Below are 18,059 nucleotides of genomic sequence, written 5' to 3' on the forward strand. Positions count from 1 at the left end.
AGAACGGAAGCGATGGCTCGGTTATTACATACAAACACTTGGTATCATTCACGTTATTGGAATAGTCAATACGCGATCAAAGACAGGATCACCTACCGTCACGATGGTGAGAAAACATCATCTCATTTAGGTAAGTACAATCACATACGTGACAGTACCTGCATCTCAAACCTCCCGACTCAAGCGAGAAACACGCGAAAATGGGCCATACCTTCCGTCTCCAAGCGACAGAAGATTTCAAACATCCGACTGCCTTTTCTTTCCTATTGGCTCCAAACAACTTCGATACGGTAAAACAAGGGAAGGTAATCATAAAGATGGTTTTAAACAGATTGACAGGCTAAGTTCTGTTCCTATTGTGAAGCGCTCGGGTTAAGTCCGCGCTATAAAAACGCATAAATAAAATAAATAAACAAACAAGGAGGGTCTTTGAGGCTTTACTTTCCAGCAAGCCGTCCGATTGGTTAGACAAAACGACCCGCCCAGAAAAAGACGGCCCACCCATCCCCATAGAAACCACCACTGCTACACACCGGAAAGGCCTCCCCGCTGCCCCGGAAGGGACAGACCCTGTTGGTGCATAAGAAAAGGCCTTCCTCTGCAGACTACGCTTTCAGTCGTGTGTCTGTCAGTGACTGCGATAAAGGAACTGTGCGGACAGCTCCGCCTGCTGGATAAATACTAGAGCAGACTCGTCCCTTGATTGAGTCTTTGACCGCGAGCGGGCTTATTGTCCGGTTGCACCGAGAGGGTAAAGGTTGAGGAGTGTGTCTTAAATTAGGCTGCTAACATACACGTCAAAGCCCGTAAACTACTTATAAACTCCTAACCCCTATACCGTACTCAAGGCTCAAGACCTAAAACAAGCCAGCACCGTTATGTTCCCTCTGTGTTCAACACGTGCTCTGAAATGTTGATATTCATGTCATATGCAATGCTCTCTAGAAGGTACGTTGACTTTCAGTAGCTAATTTATTGTATTGTTTTGTATTGTAATGTTTTGTAATTGTATTTATTTATTTTTTCTAACATATTTTTATTTGGATTTGTTGAACTGTCAAGGAAACTGACAGGTTACCAGCATTGCACAAGACACATTTCAAAATACAGTTTAGCAAATCATTGGGGGTGCCCCCCAGTTAGGTCCTATAACTGTAGACACCTAATAATGTGTTATATAGTGTCATATAGTGTCAGTGCGACTTGAGCCCTATTAAATTGTACCGTTTCCAAGAATATTCAACCTAGCTCGACCAGGTGTTGTGGAAATGCCTACTGTTTGGTAGCAAACAAGAGCTAAACCCAACCATTCATAACTAACTTGTGTGGGGAGGTGGGTAACACAGTGGTTCAGGAATACGGTCTGGGGGAGTCGGTTCGTAAGAAGGAGGGGTGGGGGGACCTCTGGTTATTCCCTACCAAGTCTGAACTTTACCCGAAGGTGTCAGAGCGCCTTACATACGGACCAGTTGAAAAACATAAGGATTTAGGATTACATGCGTTACATAAAGGATACAAACAGAAAAAAATTGCAAATGTACAAGATGTAAAGTCACACAAGGAGATACAAATGGATATACTCTAAGAGTCACAAAGGAATGGTAGATAGTACAAAGGTCTACTGCATATACTAGTGTTTAGAGTTATCTCTATATACATAGGGAAGGGATATGACTGGATATACTCTAAGAGTCACATAGGAATGGTAGATGGTACAAAGGTCTACTACATATACTATTGATTAGAGTTATCTCTATATTCCGAAAAGCAGAGTTCCATAAGTGGGGTCGGAGGGGGGATGCAGTCACAGCACAAAGGGAGGGTGGGAGGGATGCAAGGGTATGGAGAAAAGGCAAAGCAGAAAAGGGAAGAAACATTTGAGGATCATCAACGGGGAAAAGGGTTAAAGGACGAGGGAATGGATGGAGGGTCAGAGTCTATAGAAAAGTGTCCGAAATCAGCAGCAAAATGGCGGCCAGGACAAAACAAAAAGTTAAGAAGTCCAGGAGAGAAGGTGGTGGTGTGGTACGGCTGCCCGTCACCCACCAGCAGCATGTTGCCCAGGTGGGAGATGAGAAGAAAGACCACAGGCGCCATGGCATCGTGGGTTGCTGTCGTCGGGTGGGCACCTCCCATTAAGGCACTGCAAATGTCAGGCAGATCGTGGTAGCAGTGTGACTTCAGTGAGGTAGTGTCCTCGCTGACACCACGTTTGTCACGGATCTCGTGGCGCTCCTCGCCACTCTCGCCTCGCACATCTCGCAGGCTTGTTCCTCAACTGCCACCATTGTTGAGTTGGGGTATGTTGGGGCATGGTGTGACGCTGGGGTGCAGGCGAGGGGGAGAAGCAGAGCACTCCGCACACGTCACCGCCAAGGATCCTTGAAGAGGGCTCACCCCCGCAGGCATGAGACACAGAGAGAGCTTGCCGCTACAGAGGCCCCCGAGATTATCCTCAACTAGAGGCAGCCACTGCGTCCCTTAAATTTCGCCCGTTCAGCGTACCTCCCACTGAGGGTTGAAGTCATTGGCGCTCTCGTCAGGGCTCCGGCCTGCAATTTTTCCCGCTGCCGTCCTCTCCTCGCGTCTCCTCGCAGATCTAGCCGTTTCAGCGGCACCAGGGGCGATCGGAGTAGCCCCGCAGGTGCCCCACACCTTCCGCTTCAGGTAGGGGACATGAGCGCCGTTGAGGGCTTCATTCAGTCGCCAGGAGCTGGGCCGGGGCAGCACGTTGACTGGGAGCCGCCACGGTCCACGCGCTGATGGTAAGCCCCTCCCACCACTCTTGTGCTACCCCACTACACATAGTGGGGTAGCACAAGAGTGGCCTGGGGGGCAGTATGGGCCAGTGGGGGGTACCCCGCCTCTGTAATTCCATAGACCCTGCAATACCTAACTCCAGTGTCCTCCCTATGTACGGGCGTCTCCACAGGGTGCAGCACGCACATTAGGGTCCTTAACTACATCAGCTCTCCTACTCAGACCGATTCTCATCCTCACTCCTCTCTTCACCGCTATGAGCCTGGCGTCAAAGACCTCCTTCCACTGCTCTGCTATGGGACGGCGTGTCAATCATTTTGACTATTCTTGAATTCTGCCCCAGCCCAGTAAATTACATCCCCTTTCCAGGTACCTATCACTGGCCCATTGACGGATTTCCAGGTCATTGCTATCCTCCTCTTAGCTAGGGCCAGAGCCAAATCAATAAAACTATTTGCCACCTTCCGTTTGGGTGGTCAGGGAAAAAGCCCCAGCAAGCATTCTCAAGTGTGCGCCCCAATGACGTACTTATCATTGTTAACACTTGGTCCCAAAATGAACGCAACGTGACACAGGTCCAGGTCATGTGTGCAAAGTCTGCAACACTATAATTACACCTCAGGGATCTACCTACTTCACCACTATAGGTGACTTGAAGTCTATGGGGTGCCATATAAGTCATATGCATTACATTGAACTGTTTATTTTTCAACCTCGTGTTTCGGGAAACACTCTTAGGGGAGGCTAGAATTCTACAGCATAACCATTCTAGCTAGGAAAACTCAGGCCATATTAGGTAGTCGCAAAGAGCATCAGAAGGGAACACAGTACCTAAGGGATCGAAAAGCCCTGTCCAGACCCCCCTCTCTCAAATCTTCAAGGGAGTGAAAGATATGGATACCCAAATACTTGAAGGTGGGGTGTACCCAATTAAGATCCACAGGGAGATCCTGGGGTCAGGGCAAAGCTCCAGCCACAGGGAACAGGCATTTTGTTATTTCTGTTAACTCTTAAACCAGACAGGAGTTTAAACCATCCCGGGATGCTCAGCGCCATTATGGCGTCCTTCAGATAGATCAGTAGGTCATCTGCATACAGATAAATTACATTGTCACGTCCATCCACCATCAGACCCATCCCCCCACCCCCTTGTTGGAACAGTGCAGCCAGTGGCTAGATCGCTAGGGCAAAGGAAAGGGACAATAGAGGGCAACCCTGCCTGGTGTCGCAACAGTTCGCATACTGTGTGGATACAATTTTACCCGTCTTAACTCACGCAATCGGGGCATTCATATAACACTTTGACCCAACTATCTCCAAGACCCATATGTATCCTGGTCTTGAATAAATAATCAGAACATATTGCGACAACGGCCTTTTCCAGGTCTACAGAGAAGAGGGTCGTCTGCGGTAGCAGTCGCCCCCCCAGGGTGGTACAACACGGAGTATAGTCTGCATAGGTTGAAGGTAGCATTCCGAGATGGAATAAACCCATTTTGGTCAGTGTGGATTAGGGTGGGCATACAGGGAAGCAAACGGAGCGCCAAGATCTTACTAGTATCTTAAAATCCCTGTTGAGCATGGAGAGCGGTCTGCAATCTACGGCCAAGGCCCCCGGAACCGTCGTTTGGGGAAGCGGACTCACAAGTGCATCCTGCATGGACTCAGGGAGCCACCCAAGTCTCAAAGACTCTGCATATAGAGTCACTAGTTGGGGTGCCAGTCTTGAAGCATACACTGAATAGAATTCTGCAGGAAGAGCATCCGGTCCCGGCGTTTTACCCGTGGCCATGTTGGTAATGGCCTTGCGAATCTCATGTAACGTCACTGGACCTCTCAGCAATTCCTGCGTCTGTCTGTCCAGCACCTGCAGCTGTAGTGGAGTCAAAAAGTCTCTCAGCTCCACCTGAGTAACTGGAGGAGGGGCAGTATATAGAGCTTCACAATACACACAGAATAAAGCATTGATCGCTTCCAGATCATGAACAAACTTGTCAGTCTCAGACTGGACATTGGTGATCGGTGCCCCTCGGATCGCCAGTCTAATCAGCCATGCCAACAGGCGGCTGGGCCTTCCTGTGTTTCTCGCAGGTTTACCTAAGCAGAGACTTCCAGTCCCTACGCATTATCCAGCCTGTGCAGTCTGCCTTCCAAGTCCTCCATCTCCCTGTGGAGCTCTCCTTGCACCCGTATCGACTGTCCAAGGCAGTGTCCCCGTACCGCCACTTTAATAGCCTCCCACTCCACCAGTGCCATTGACACTGTTTGTACATTGTTAGAAAAATAAGTATCAATAAAAGTGCCCAGGGTCTCCTTGAAACAGACGTCTTACAGCATTAAGGGATTGAGTCTCCATAAGGGAATCAGAGGTTGCCTCCCCAAGGGTTGTTGGGCCATCAGTAACGGGCTATGGTCCAAAAGTGTACGTCGCAGATACTGAGTGTGTGTGACAGTACCGCTAAAGCAAGGGGAACATAAGAAGGCATCCAGTCTCGTATGTAAGTGGTCAATGAGTGAGTAAAAAGGAATATCCTCCAAATGTCCTCCATCCCACAATGTTTCAACCAGTCCCAAAATCCCACTGCCTTGCAGTGGGCTGGGCCCCAGGCAGTGGGGAGTGAGAACAGTCCATGGAGATATCTGCCACACAATTGAAATCACCCCCAAGTATCATGGTCACCATTGTCAGGTCATATGCGCTGAGAGATCATAGAGGAAAGTCACCTGGTCTTGGTTCGGGGCATACGTACTACCAATTGTAATATCCGGTTCAGACAATCTCCCAGTTAGCTGCACATATCTGCCCTCCTTATCTATCAGGGTATGCACTGGTTCGAAGGCCCCTCCCATATCCAGATGAACACACCAGAGCATATGTTAAAAAAAGGTGTTGCAAATATCTGCCCCCTCCATCTTTTGCATAGTTCCTCCACCTCCCCTCATAGGAAATGTGTCTCCTGTAGCCGGGTTTCCTGCAAACCCCACCGTTTTATGTATCAATGCACATTATGGGCCAGATGTACGAAGCATGCATTTTGTGACACTCAAATTGTGTCACTTTGCAACCCGCAATTTGCGAGTCGCAAAATGCAATGTACAATAATGTCTCAGACACTGTTTGCAATTCCCAATGGGGTAGCAAATTCCATGCCTCATCATTATTCATGAGGCAAGCACAATTTTCGACCCCGTTGGAAATGGCTAGCACTCACAGGGATGGTGGCCTGCTTGGGTCAGCAGACCACCATGTCTGTGACTGTTTTTTCAATTAAGCAGGTTTTTAAAAAATGCATCCCGTTTTCCTTAAAGGAAAATGGAATGCATTTAAAAAAGAAAAATGCAACTCTTCAGTCTTATTTTTTAAGGGCAGGCAGTGGTCCCTGGGCCCCTTTGCGCACCCATTTGCAAAGGGGTATTTGTGAATGGTTTACTCCCCTTTTGAAAAGGGTGGTAACTGCAAGTGTTTTGCAAACGCAAATGCGGTTGCAAAACAATGGTACATGCCATTTGCTCTCGCTGTTAGGAAGGGTCGCCCTTGTCACGGCCCTTCCTACTTGCGAGTCGCAAACAATATTTTGCGAGTCGCTAATAGATTAGCAACTTGCAAAATATGGTTTGTACATGGGGCCAAATTCCCGACTGCAAAAAACGGTTGTACATCTGCCCATATGTCTCTTAATGGCTAAGCCCATCCCCCTTATATTCCACGTCCGAAACTTCAATCTGTGTTGTCCAGTTGCCCTGGTTGAAAATGTACTTATATATTATGCCCTCCTCCAAACCCCTACCTACTATGCCCCCAGATAGGACATCGGTTACCACCCCTGCAATCTGAGCATACCAAACCATAAAGAAAATACCCACAATCATTATCTCCCCAATCCCAGATCACCCTGGCAATGGCCAGCCGCCCAAACTGTTGATAAACCATCAGCCTCGGTAGAGGACCCAGACCAACCAAAGGAGTGGTCCTTCTAGAAGGGAAAGACCAGGCTCCGAAGGAGAAATCTCCTGCTCAGTCTACTCCGGCCCATACATCGATAAGGCTCAGCCAGACCATATAGCAGTTCAACAGGACGCAGCCTGTCACGAGGGGGACAGGCACCATTCATGCTTGATCTGTATTTCAAAGTCCCTTGATTAGCTATCAGTAGGGAGGCACTATCCCCACAGAAGGAGTCAGAGTCCGACACCTCAGTCCCTTTCACCGAATTCGAGCCAGCCTCCGAGATAGTTTCCATGTCTTTCATGATCACAGTCACCACCTGAAGGGCTGCAGCCCTTTCCTTCTAAGTTTGGGATAAGTTTGTTTTTTTCAGGCCCCATTTAGACCTCTTCCTGGATCTCTTCCGGAGTCCAGAAGCCCAAAGTATGATGGCGGACTCCGCCCTTGTAGGTGACCCCCCAGATCTGTAGTCCTGGAGCCATTCACATGCTGTCTTGAGATAATCACAGAAATGCGTCTTCCCCTCCAACACTATGTGGAGGCAGGCAGTGAAGATCAAAGAATACTGTAGACCCTCCTCCCGTAGGGCTTTCTTAACTTAAAAAAACAAGGTACATTTCAATTGCATAATGTAAATGTGTGGGACTTGTAAAGCGCACTGTTGCCCGTGAGCGTCCTGGCGCTGAAGACCTCTGGGGAACCCGTCCTGGCTTTCCCTGTGAGATGGTCCCTTCTGGGTATCTCCAGGGTGGAACCAGGCATCCCCGGCGTCTGTGTGGGGCCGTTGTAGAGATGAGGCAAGCTTAATGCCCAGAGTTGCCGAGTGTGATCCCTGGTTAGAGTAGGCACCGAGGCGAGAATTATCGAGTCCGTTGACCCTGGTCCACGACCCTGCCGCGTCGGGGATTGAACCCTGGTCTCGGGCCGTTCTCTGCTTCCGGGTCTGCCGCCTCCAACTAATGAGCCAAACCACTCCACATAATGGGGAATACCGAGACCTTGCTATTGTCCACTACATATGAGCCTTCAGTCCTTGCTCTTTTCAGTAGTACGTCTCTGTCTTTGTAATGTAGAAGCTTTGCTACAACCAGACACGGGGGCAGTCCCAGCGTCAGCGGTCGAGCCGGGACATGGTGAGCCCTCTCAGGAGTGTAGAATGTCGACAAGCCCCCTGGTGCGATCACTGTGCGCAGCCAGGGCTCAAGGAGAACGATCATGTCCCTGCCCATAACCCCCTCAGGGCGGCCCACCAACCTAATGTTGTTCGTTCTATTGCACCCTTCAACATCTTCAGCCCTATGTTCTAGCGTGCGGACCCTATCAGAGAGCTCTGCAACTTGGAGCGACAGTGCTTGTTGTGCAGGGTGGAGATCAGCAATTGAGGACTCTGCTACTTTCACCCTCTCTGCTAGCTTTTGATGGTCTGCTCTGAGGAGCTCCAGCCCCACTGACACAGTGATAATATCTTGATGCAGAGTGACTTTAGTGTCGACAATAGCATCCAATATTTTGGTTAGCTGCTGTTGCACTGGGTCTACCGGGACCAACGACCCCGATTTCCCTTGTTTCAACTCCGGGGATCATCTTCCTAGTCTGGTGGTACTCCTGTTAGTTTTGCTCTGCCCTTACCCATCCTTACCCAAGGCGTGGTCCCAGGAACAACAATCGTGGTTGTGTCCACAGAGCACCACACTCCGAAATGTTGCTACAGTCAAGAGAGGCCTCAAAGCTGGAAATCAGTATTCCACAAATCGCACCAGGGTCACCTAAAAAAGCCAGAGCAACTGGAGTATGCAAGGAGGGCACCAAGCGCCCACACCCCAGCCCAAAACACTGAGTCCAGTCTGGGAGGTGGTCGCACATCCCTGTGACAGGAAACCTATTGTTCTACCTTCCCCTGGTCGGCAGCAGAACTAGCTTGCTGTTAGACCCTGAAAGGCTGGTACCAGGAATACAGGGGGGCTCCCTATGGATACCAACAGTACATGGGACCTTACATTCAACACTGTAATCTATGTTGGGGTATGATTCCTACATATTTCATACCAAACACGACCGGTTTCGGAGCAGCCAATATTTAGGTAGACATCTCGTAATTGACTTGAAGTCCACTGTATGTATAAAATGGCTGGCCACACTTACAGAGCCTGGAGAATTGACTCCGGGGTTTGTAGGTCGTGTCCTGCACATGCAGGGCACCCTCACACTTATAATCTAGCACCCTGGCTTCAGGATTAGGAGGCCTACCCTAGGGGTGACTTATAAGTTTCAAGTGCAGTAACCTCAGATATAAGGAAACTTATATCTGATGTGAATAGTGCTAGAACCAGCTCACACAGGCTGCAAGAGCGGCCTGCAGTCACAGTTTCAGTGGTCTCTCATGGGTGGTATAATACATGCTGCAGCCCATGGGAGACGCCTGGTGTACCTAAGCCCTGGTTATCTTAGTACCATATACTAGGGACTTACATGGGTACACCAGTAGCCAATTGGGAAGGTGTAGGAGAGTAGGGTCTGCTTCCTATGCTCACCCCCACTTTTTGCTGTGATTTTCTGGTTTTTCGACTTTAGTGTGGCTGTGGTCCTGGTAATCAGGCCCACAGCCCAGCTGTTCTCTCTCTAAATTGATACCATGTTCTTTAGGTACATACCAGATTGGTTACTGCGTCACCCTTGTGAATCCCTGTATAGTGTACCATAGGTACCCAGGGCATAGGTGCATTCAAGGCCTACCAGGGGCTGCAGCATGGATTGTGCCACCCCTGGTTGGGCTTCCAAACTGACACCACAGGTCTGTTCATACAGCCTGGGTAAGGTGGTGTTATCAGCCCTTACTTAGATATAGTATATCTGTATCTACCTTATATATAGACACATGGTAACCTATAAGTCACTCCTATAGCAGGCAGAGTGCTTGGTTTTATGTGAGAGGGTGCTCTAGCATGAGCTGAGCCCCTCTGCAGCTTTCGGAACCATCTCCTTATAGCTGTTCTATGATCTTGCCATACCATATACTCTTTTTTTTTTCCAGAACACATTTTATTTGGTTTTAGCAGTTGACAGAATAGAAAAGAAACACTGCTTCCATTGAAGCAGGAAGACAGTGAGCTTATAAGTGCAATTATAATCAAAATATTCAATCAACATTCCCCTGAACCCCCCCCTCCCCGTAATTCAGCCCAGTACCCACCCCCCACCCTGCACGGTGTTGACATTGTCCAGAACAGGAGCTTAAGCATCTCAATAACAGCATGTGGTTCAGTTCACTCAGGGGCAGTGTGAATAAGGTCTATATCAGAGGCCCGAGTTGTCGGGGGGTCTAGTAACAGGCCCCTATAGTCTGCCCATTTCTTCCAGATCCGATAGTGCTTTTTGGGGCAGCCCCTTGCCTCAAAGATTGGGCGTTCCAGACCCATGTTGAAGTCCATGCCTCGCTTCCACACCTCTACCAGCGGAGCCCTGGGGGCCTTCCAAGCTTGGGCTATGTCCCTCTTGGCCACCGTGAGACCCAGAAGAAGCAGGTGTTGTTTGTATCTATTACCCCCTACTTGCTCCATAACATGAAGGAGGCCCAGTTTCGGTGTGCGGGGGAGTTCCCATGCCAAAACTTCCTCGAGGCAGTCCCACACGCCAGTCCAAAATCTCTGCAGCCGTACACATTCCCATACCGTATGTAAGAAGGAGCCTATCGCACTTCCACACCTCAGACACTCCGGGGAGGCTATCAGCCCCACCTTCCACAGTCGCTCCCTCGTAAAGTACGCCCTATGTAGGTACTTAAACTGGATAAAGCGCAGGCGCACTACTATCGCTGCTCCCCTAGGGGCCTCCAGGGCTTCCCTCCAGTCTTCCTCCTCCAACTCCCCCAGCTCATCCTCCCAGACCGCCCGCAGTTTAGCAAGAGAGGGGGAACAATGGGTCACCCATGTTTGGTATATAGTCGAAATTTTCTTGGTTTCCAATTCCCCCATAAATATCTTAGCTTCTAAGGGGCTAAATTCTGGTAAGGACGTTATGTCCGCTATTGCGGGGGCCAGAGCGTGTCGGAGCTGTAATACCATATACTCTTAAGTGCATTATAATCCTTGTGGTTAATGCTAACTTTAGTTTGACTTTATCAAAACATGTCGTGTAAGGTGTCAAACACTTTGGAATACTACCCCCCCCCCCTCGCCAGACCTGGTGGCGGGGTTAGTATTCCACCCTTCTAGAGGGTGAAGACTTGTAGTTAATGGTATACCCGGTTAAAGTTACACAGAGCCTCCGCATCACAAAATGGATGCTGCTGCCACAGACACAAGTCTGATCTCTTGCTGCTGGACGAAACTCCGGCAGGGGAGGCTTGGACAATAGGTTTCCTGCCCATGGAGGTGCTGGCACCTCCCCAGACAGGCTTTAGTGTATTGGGGAAGGGAGGGCTGCATTCAGAAAGCATTTTCCAGACACTGCCTGGGGCACACAGGGTGCTCCATGCATAGCCCGGTTCAAACCAGTTGCTGGGGCACTCCAGCCCCGCTCTGGTGCGAAACTGGACAAAGGGGAAGGGGTGTAACCACCCCTCCCCAGGTCCACCCATAGGATGGACCATTCAGGTAGTCCAGCCCCCAAACTTAGTATAAGTATAGGAGCTGTGTCCCTAGGACTTTAGATTACCCTGGACGAAACTTTGAAACATAAATCCTGGACCTTCGACGTTCCATTTCGACTGGAAGTTGGAAGACATCTCCCTTGTGGATAAGGAGTGACCACCCTGTTCAAACAGGCACCAAGAAGCATCTTGCCGGTCTGCATTGTCGAGGCTCCCGCCGGATCCCGAAGACTCTACGACACAGGAGACGGACTTCAAGACATCTCTGACGTTACTCAACGTTCCCAGCAAAGCTGAGACCCCTGGCAGACACGAGAGACGTGGGACCGGAACTCCTGGACATCCTGCATTTTGCAAGCTGCACTCACTTCCCCAGGTATTTGGAAGTCGTGCTTTGGGGTGCTTGAAGCCACATTTGCACCGAAGCTCAGATCCCCACACTCCACGAGTGTCCCGTGGGGCCCGCTCCTGCATTTCAGCTCGACGCGTCTTCCCGGTTCCTTGCCCATTGGCTAGTGAGCCCCTGGAAGACTTTTCTTTGAAACTGAACTGCTTTCCTGGTTGCTCCCGGCTTGCTCCAGTTTCTCCCCAAAAGAGAAGTTCCTCAGACCTTGCTGGTCTGCATTGAAGCCAATCTTCATCTCCTGAGTGGATTGCGTTTTTTGCAAGAGGCTTGTTGGGTCCAATCTGGATACCAACACCGCAGTCAACTAGATCCTTTGTGGGACAGCTCGAATACAGCTCCTGGTCGTCGTCGATGCCTTTCAGTCCTCGTGGCTGCAGAGACAAGCTTCACTTCTTCACCTGGAAACTCCCGAAATCGCCTGGTTCCTTCCTGGTCACTGGCCTGTGCCCAAGACTCCGTCCCTTCTGCTTTCATGTTCTTCAGATCTTCGATCCACCCTTGGATCCATCCGGACACTTTTCCTCTTCTTCTTCGCAGCTCTCCATTGGAATCGACGACGAAACCCGACACGAAAAGACACCTATGCACCCGGCTTCCCTGGGTGAGTTAATTCGAGTACTCCGGTGCTCCCGTGGGTATTGACTCTCCTAGTGTCCTAGTCTAAAAGGGCTCCATAGTAGTTCACTCCTTTGTGCCCTTAATCTGTAACTTTGTGACTTCAACGTTTCCCATAGAAAGTCAATGGTAACCCACGGCTGTGTTTAGTCACTGCACGCGTCTCCCATGGGCCTCGTGCATCCTAACCTATGGTTGTTTAGAGTAGCCCCAGCGATTCCCCAGGCCTTAGGCCTGATTTCTAATTCTCTTGTGGTTCTTATACCACTCTTTTATTATATGGTTTGTCAAAACGTATACTGTGCAACTTATCGTATGCCAATTAAGTTCCTTGTATTGTACTTTTACCTCTGACCTCATAAAGAGTCCAGAGGGGTTATGCTTAGAATAAATACATATATATTTGATATATACCTTGTGTGGTGTGCTTTTATTAGGTACTCAAGGGATTATATATGGTAAAACAACTTGCTTAACTCGCCTCTAAGTCTTAGCCTGACGACTGCTGGTCCATGCTACCACTAGGATAGCTTTCTATAAGGTTGACTTTACAACCACCATCAATAAGGGTCGTTTAAACTGGTGCAAGTTGCCCACTAGAACTAGTGGACATCATATGCCAGGCTAACTTCTCACAGAAGGTACCAAAGCACTAAGCATAGTCAAATTTAGGGAGAGAGTACAGTAACTGGGGCCCTGATTCAATCAGACTAGTCAGAAATCGGAATAACACCAGCAAAAATTGGGGCTAACCATTAAAGCAGATCCTACTTTCCTACAGGGCGATATAGAAAAAAAGGCCAATGTTAAAGACCAAAATTGATGGATTTTTGGACGCTACAGTGTTTTCATAAATGCCATGGGAACCAAATGTACCTTGGGAGCATTGGAAAGACGGATTTGAGGCCTACGTACAAGTCATTGGAGGAGACATTCTCACAGCTTATGCTCAAAAATTGCCTCGGGCTGAAAGATGGCACATATTAAAATATCTACCAGCTTTAAAGGATGCAGACGCAGAAGAAGGGGAAGGTGAAGATGAACATGAGTTGCCATTAATGTATTTAACATTGAATTTTGGTAAAAAATAGAAAAATGAAGTGATGGAGAAATTCATTTTTCTTTCGTGAATAAAATGTTAGATCAATTGGTATTAAAAGCAAATGATTGAAGCAAAGTTGCTAAATGGGGAGAGTTTGAAATAACAAATGAGCGATGATATTATGAAGAGGGCTGAGCACACTGACAAAGGATTAAAGGAGCTGGCGTCAAAGAAAAGGGTAGATGCTGTTTAAAGGCATTCAGTAGGCCTACAATGAAGGATAGTTCTGAAGTGTCTAGATTTGGTGATAAAAAATGTATCAAGTTTTGGCTGTAGTGATACTTGGCGATGAATGATAAATGCCCCGCAATTGGCCAGGTGTGCAGGAAGTGAAAGCTCAAGGAACATTTCACAAGAGTATACTGTGGGATTTTGGGTGATTCCAAAAAGATAAGAGATGGAATCAACATGGGGGAGTGTTGGGTTGAGTCGAAAGAGATTTAGGATGTCGGAAGAGATTTGGGATGTCATTTTGCAGATACAACTGGTTGGGAGTGTTGGGGGTGAAGATAACCCATTTTGTAGGATTAAGATAGATGGTCAGAACATGATTGTCATGACTGACTCAGGGTCTAGATACACTCTTATTAGGGAAGAAAATATAATGATGCAACTAGAACCAAATCATCCGGATCAGGCTTTGATGGCACAGTCATGGGTGGTTAAAATTGAAGAGGTATCTTTGTCTCTTGGAGAGGAATTTACGTCAGCGCTCTCTGAAAGGCTAGGCACGCTGAAGGGGTTCATGCACAACATTATTTTAAAGCAGGGGGCTGTGGCGAAGGTGCATAAGCCCCAGAGTGTTCTACTGGTTATGACAAAACCTTTGCAACAGGAACTGAAAAGGTTGTGTGATGAGTGGATCAATGAGTAGGTAAAGGCATCAGATAATGCTTCATTGGGATTCAGGACCTTTGACTTCTTTTGTTATGCTGGAGGGTGATTATAGATTCAAGCAGATGCCATTTGGACTGGCTTTTACCTCCGCTGTGTTTCAGATTGCAATGCACCATTTGCTTATGGGCATTTCTCATGGGCTCTAGTTCCAAGATGACATCCTTGTGTTTGTGAAGGAGAGGGAGGAGCACGATCAAACGCTGAGGGTGGTTTTTGGTACATTTCAGAGCACTAGATTGACCACGAAGAAGGAGAAATGTAAGATACAAGTGAAAGGTGTGTAATACTTGGGGAACTGTACTGATGACAAGGAAATGTCTCTCAAAATTAAGTTGGTGAATGCAATAGGGAAGGCTCCTCACTGGTAAATAAAGATCAGTTGAGGTCATTTCTAGGACTAGCTGAATATTACTCCTGGTTCATCACAATGTTTGCTGATATGAAGCATATGGGAAGCTCATGTTGACGAATGAGAAGTTTGTATGGTGTGGCGATTGCGGAAGGAAGATCTATGAGCTGAAACTAAAAATAGCATCTGTTCCTGCGTCAAATATTTTCGCCATGGTACGCGTATTGTAAATACGGCACATCCATGGTGGTGCAAGGGTTTTGCACGGGAAAACTGAAGCATCTATACAGATGCGTCAGCTTCTTGTAAATAAGCCCAACTTTCTGTGCTAGAAGGGACACCTTTCCTTCCCATAAACAGTCATCCCCGTGACGCAGGTATCTTTGCACCATGGTGCAAGAAGGCCTGCGTCAGTGCTGGGGAGAGCAAAGGGATCCATCATATCCTTGTAGATATGACACATCCCTGTGCTTTGAAAGTGCTGCAGCATGGCACAACCAAAGGGCTTGCGTTGCCGTGCTGTAGCACTTTCTTGCAAATGAGGCTCTCAGTTCTTTAGTTCCATTTCTTTCTTTTGTTCCATTTCCTTCTTTTAAGTGTTTTTCTTCCTTTCACTGGTCGTCTCAAAGCGTCTACTGTGCTTTTCTGCCGACACAGCATCAAACATAATAAATTTAAAGAAAGATTTTCTGTGGGTATCCCAAGTTGCTGTATAATCAGCAAAACAGTCTAAAGATTAGCTTTCTGTAAAGAAACACAGGAAATCGCACTATTAACCATTTATAAATATTGTTTTATACGTTTACACTTGGTTTTACAGCAAATCTTTTTATCCTGGTTCCTATTATAACTGAAGCTGATCTTAATGTCAACAACCAGAAAAAAGGACCAATTTTTTTTTTTTTCTGGATGTACCCGTCGAGCCCTTAGTCAGCCGGTCAAGCCAGCCTGCCACACCAGCCAGCCTAGCTTTCCGTCCCTGCCAACTCACTCGGCATACTAGCCCAGGTGGTACTAAGCATGGCTTATCTTTTCATCCTCCCCGGTCTGTCCAGCTCCACCCTCCCTCCAGCAGCCAACCAGCCCAGCCGAACTGCGGGGAACCAATCGGCAGGTAAACAAGCATTTGCAATGCAATAGGTCTCGCATTGACGCAAGATTAAGCTATTGGTTTTGTAAATGACAATGCCTTTCATTTATGTTTTAAAAACGAAAACACAAATAAAAGTTACTGTTATTTGCAATGTCAATAGCTCAAACTCGCTTAAATGCGAGAGCTATTGCATTGCAAATGCTTGTACTACAGAGCTGTGGCCTCGTGCACTCGGGGTGCTGTTCAGAAGGGGCAATGCACGCTGTGTGACGTGACCTCCTCGCGGCAGTGAGGGAAGAGGTGACAGACATCCACAGAGGTAAGTAAGAGCAGAGCCCAGGTTTTACTTCCAGAACAGAAACAAGTGTAAAGGTAAAATGGTCCGCATAGGTGAGTTGGAACTGCAGACACTGTGGTTAATAAGGAAACGAGATACATTTACACTGCACTGTGTGTTGACTTTTAAGAAACTGCGAACGTCTTGAATTTACTTGTTTCCAAGTTCATTTAAAAAGCGTTGCCCCTGTACTTGTCTTTAAAATGCAGTGCTCATTTATTTTAAAATAACTGATATTGACTTCCATCTAAAGTACATTATGGGGCAGATTTACAATAACTGGCGCATCCCTGCATATTAGCAGGGATGTGCCAGTTATTGTGCGTCACGGTTCCGCCACCATGGATGCGCCGCATTTACAATGCAGTGCACCATGGGGCAAAAATGGACAGATGCATAACGCATCTGTGTCGTAAAGGCGGCGCATTGCTGGAGTTGCGTTGCAAGTGCAACGCAGCTCCAGCAAGGCTCCGGAGTGCCCTATCTGTACAATGCTGCGTCAATCCTTATGCCTGCTTCAAGCAGGCGCAGGGTTTTAACGCAGCATGGGCTTAAAGGTGACTGAGTGAAATCTTTTAGATTTCACTCAGCCACTTTTAGGAGGCGTTCCTGCGCCGGAACGCCCTCCGCTGCGCTGGAACGCCTACTTCTGGCGCAGGGCTTTACAACGTGATACATTTCCCAGATGCATCATGTTGTAAATACCCCGCAGCAAAAGTAATGCAACAGCTGCGTAAAAGAGGCGCAAGGGGCTTGTAAATCTGCCCCAATATATTTATCTTCAAAAACAGAATAATTTAAATGCATCATTTGCTTCTAAATATTGTAAAATTTATGGTATTGAGAGAGCAATAAAAAACAAGCACTGGCGTTGCCAATAGATCTCGCAGTAGGAAAGTTGGAGCTATTGGTTTTGTAAATGACATTTTATATTTATATATCGTTATTGGCATTGTCAATAACAATATATAAATATACAAGCATTTGCAATGCAATAGGTCTCGCATTAGGACAGCTTGAGCTTTTGGTATTGTAAATGACAATTTTTTTATTAATGTGTTGGTTTTGAAAATAGCAAAATTAATAGCTTTGTCATTGACAATGCCAATAGTTTTACCTTTCACAAATGTGACACCTATAGCATTTGTACTGCAATATGTGTTGTATTTACGTGACTTGGATGTATTGATATTACAAATAACAATGGCTTTAAATTTTTTTAAAATAATACTTAAATGAAACTTATTGTAATTTATAATTGCAATAGCTTAAACTTTTGTAAATGACTTTTGTGAAGATTAGGTTCATTGTATTTTATTGTGACGAAAATCCAAGAACAGAAGTGAAATATAAACATCTTTTTGTGACATTTATAATAAAGCTTGAAACATTGAGAGAACTTATTTGAACCAGTTGTTGCTGAATGGTTGCACAGATTGATGCTGTGGTGGCGCTGAGTGATGTTGTGGTGGCGACGAGTGATGCTGTGGCGTTCAGTGATGCTGTGGTAGCGCATAGTGATTTTGTGGTGGTGGTGAGTGAAGCTGTGGTGATGCGACAGATAGAGTGAGGGCGATAGATAGATAGAGTGAGGGCGATAGATAGATAGACAGATAGAGTGAGGGCGATAGATAGAGTGAGGGCGATCGATAGACAGATAAATAGATAGAGTGATGGCGATAGATAGAGTGAGTGCGATAGATAGACAGAGTGAGGGCGATAGATTTACAGACAGAGTGAGGGAGATAGATAGAGTGAGGGCGATAGATGGATGGATGGATAGATGGATGGATGGATGGATAGATGGATGGATAGACAGATGGATAGATGGATGGATAGACGGATGGATAGATAGATAGTGTGAGGGTGATAGAGTGAGGACAATAGATACATAGATAGAGTGAGGGCAATAGACAGAGTGAGGGCGATAGATGGATAGATAGATAGAGTGAGGGCGATAGATAGA

At 47.2% G+C, this 18,059-nt stretch overlaps 1 protein-coding gene across 6 annotated transcripts in view; it reads right to left on the reverse strand.

The window, feature by feature from the left end:
* Positions 1 to 18,059, reverse strand: part of LOC147707527 (lebercilin-like) — a 318,405-nt gene that overhangs the window by 204,011 nt on the left and 96,335 nt on the right. For 2 of the 6 annotated variants that reach the window (XM_086926541.1, XM_086926537.1), the window contains exon 1: positions 212 to 386. The exons of 2 other annotated variants lie outside the window; for them this stretch is intronic. The gene's annotated coding sequence lies outside the window, so the exon portion shown is untranslated. Of the gene's footprint in view, positions 1 to 96; positions 387 to 18,059 lie in introns of those variants that run through there. 2 more of the 6 variants (XM_086926540.1, XM_086926536.1) reach the window with 1 other exon arrangement.

This window comes from Lissotriton vulgaris, chromosome 6 (genome assembly GCF_964263255.1).
Source record: "Lissotriton vulgaris chromosome 6, aLisVul1.2, whole genome shotgun sequence".
Lineage (NCBI taxonomy): Eukaryota > Metazoa > Chordata > Amphibia > Caudata > Salamandridae > Lissotriton > Lissotriton vulgaris.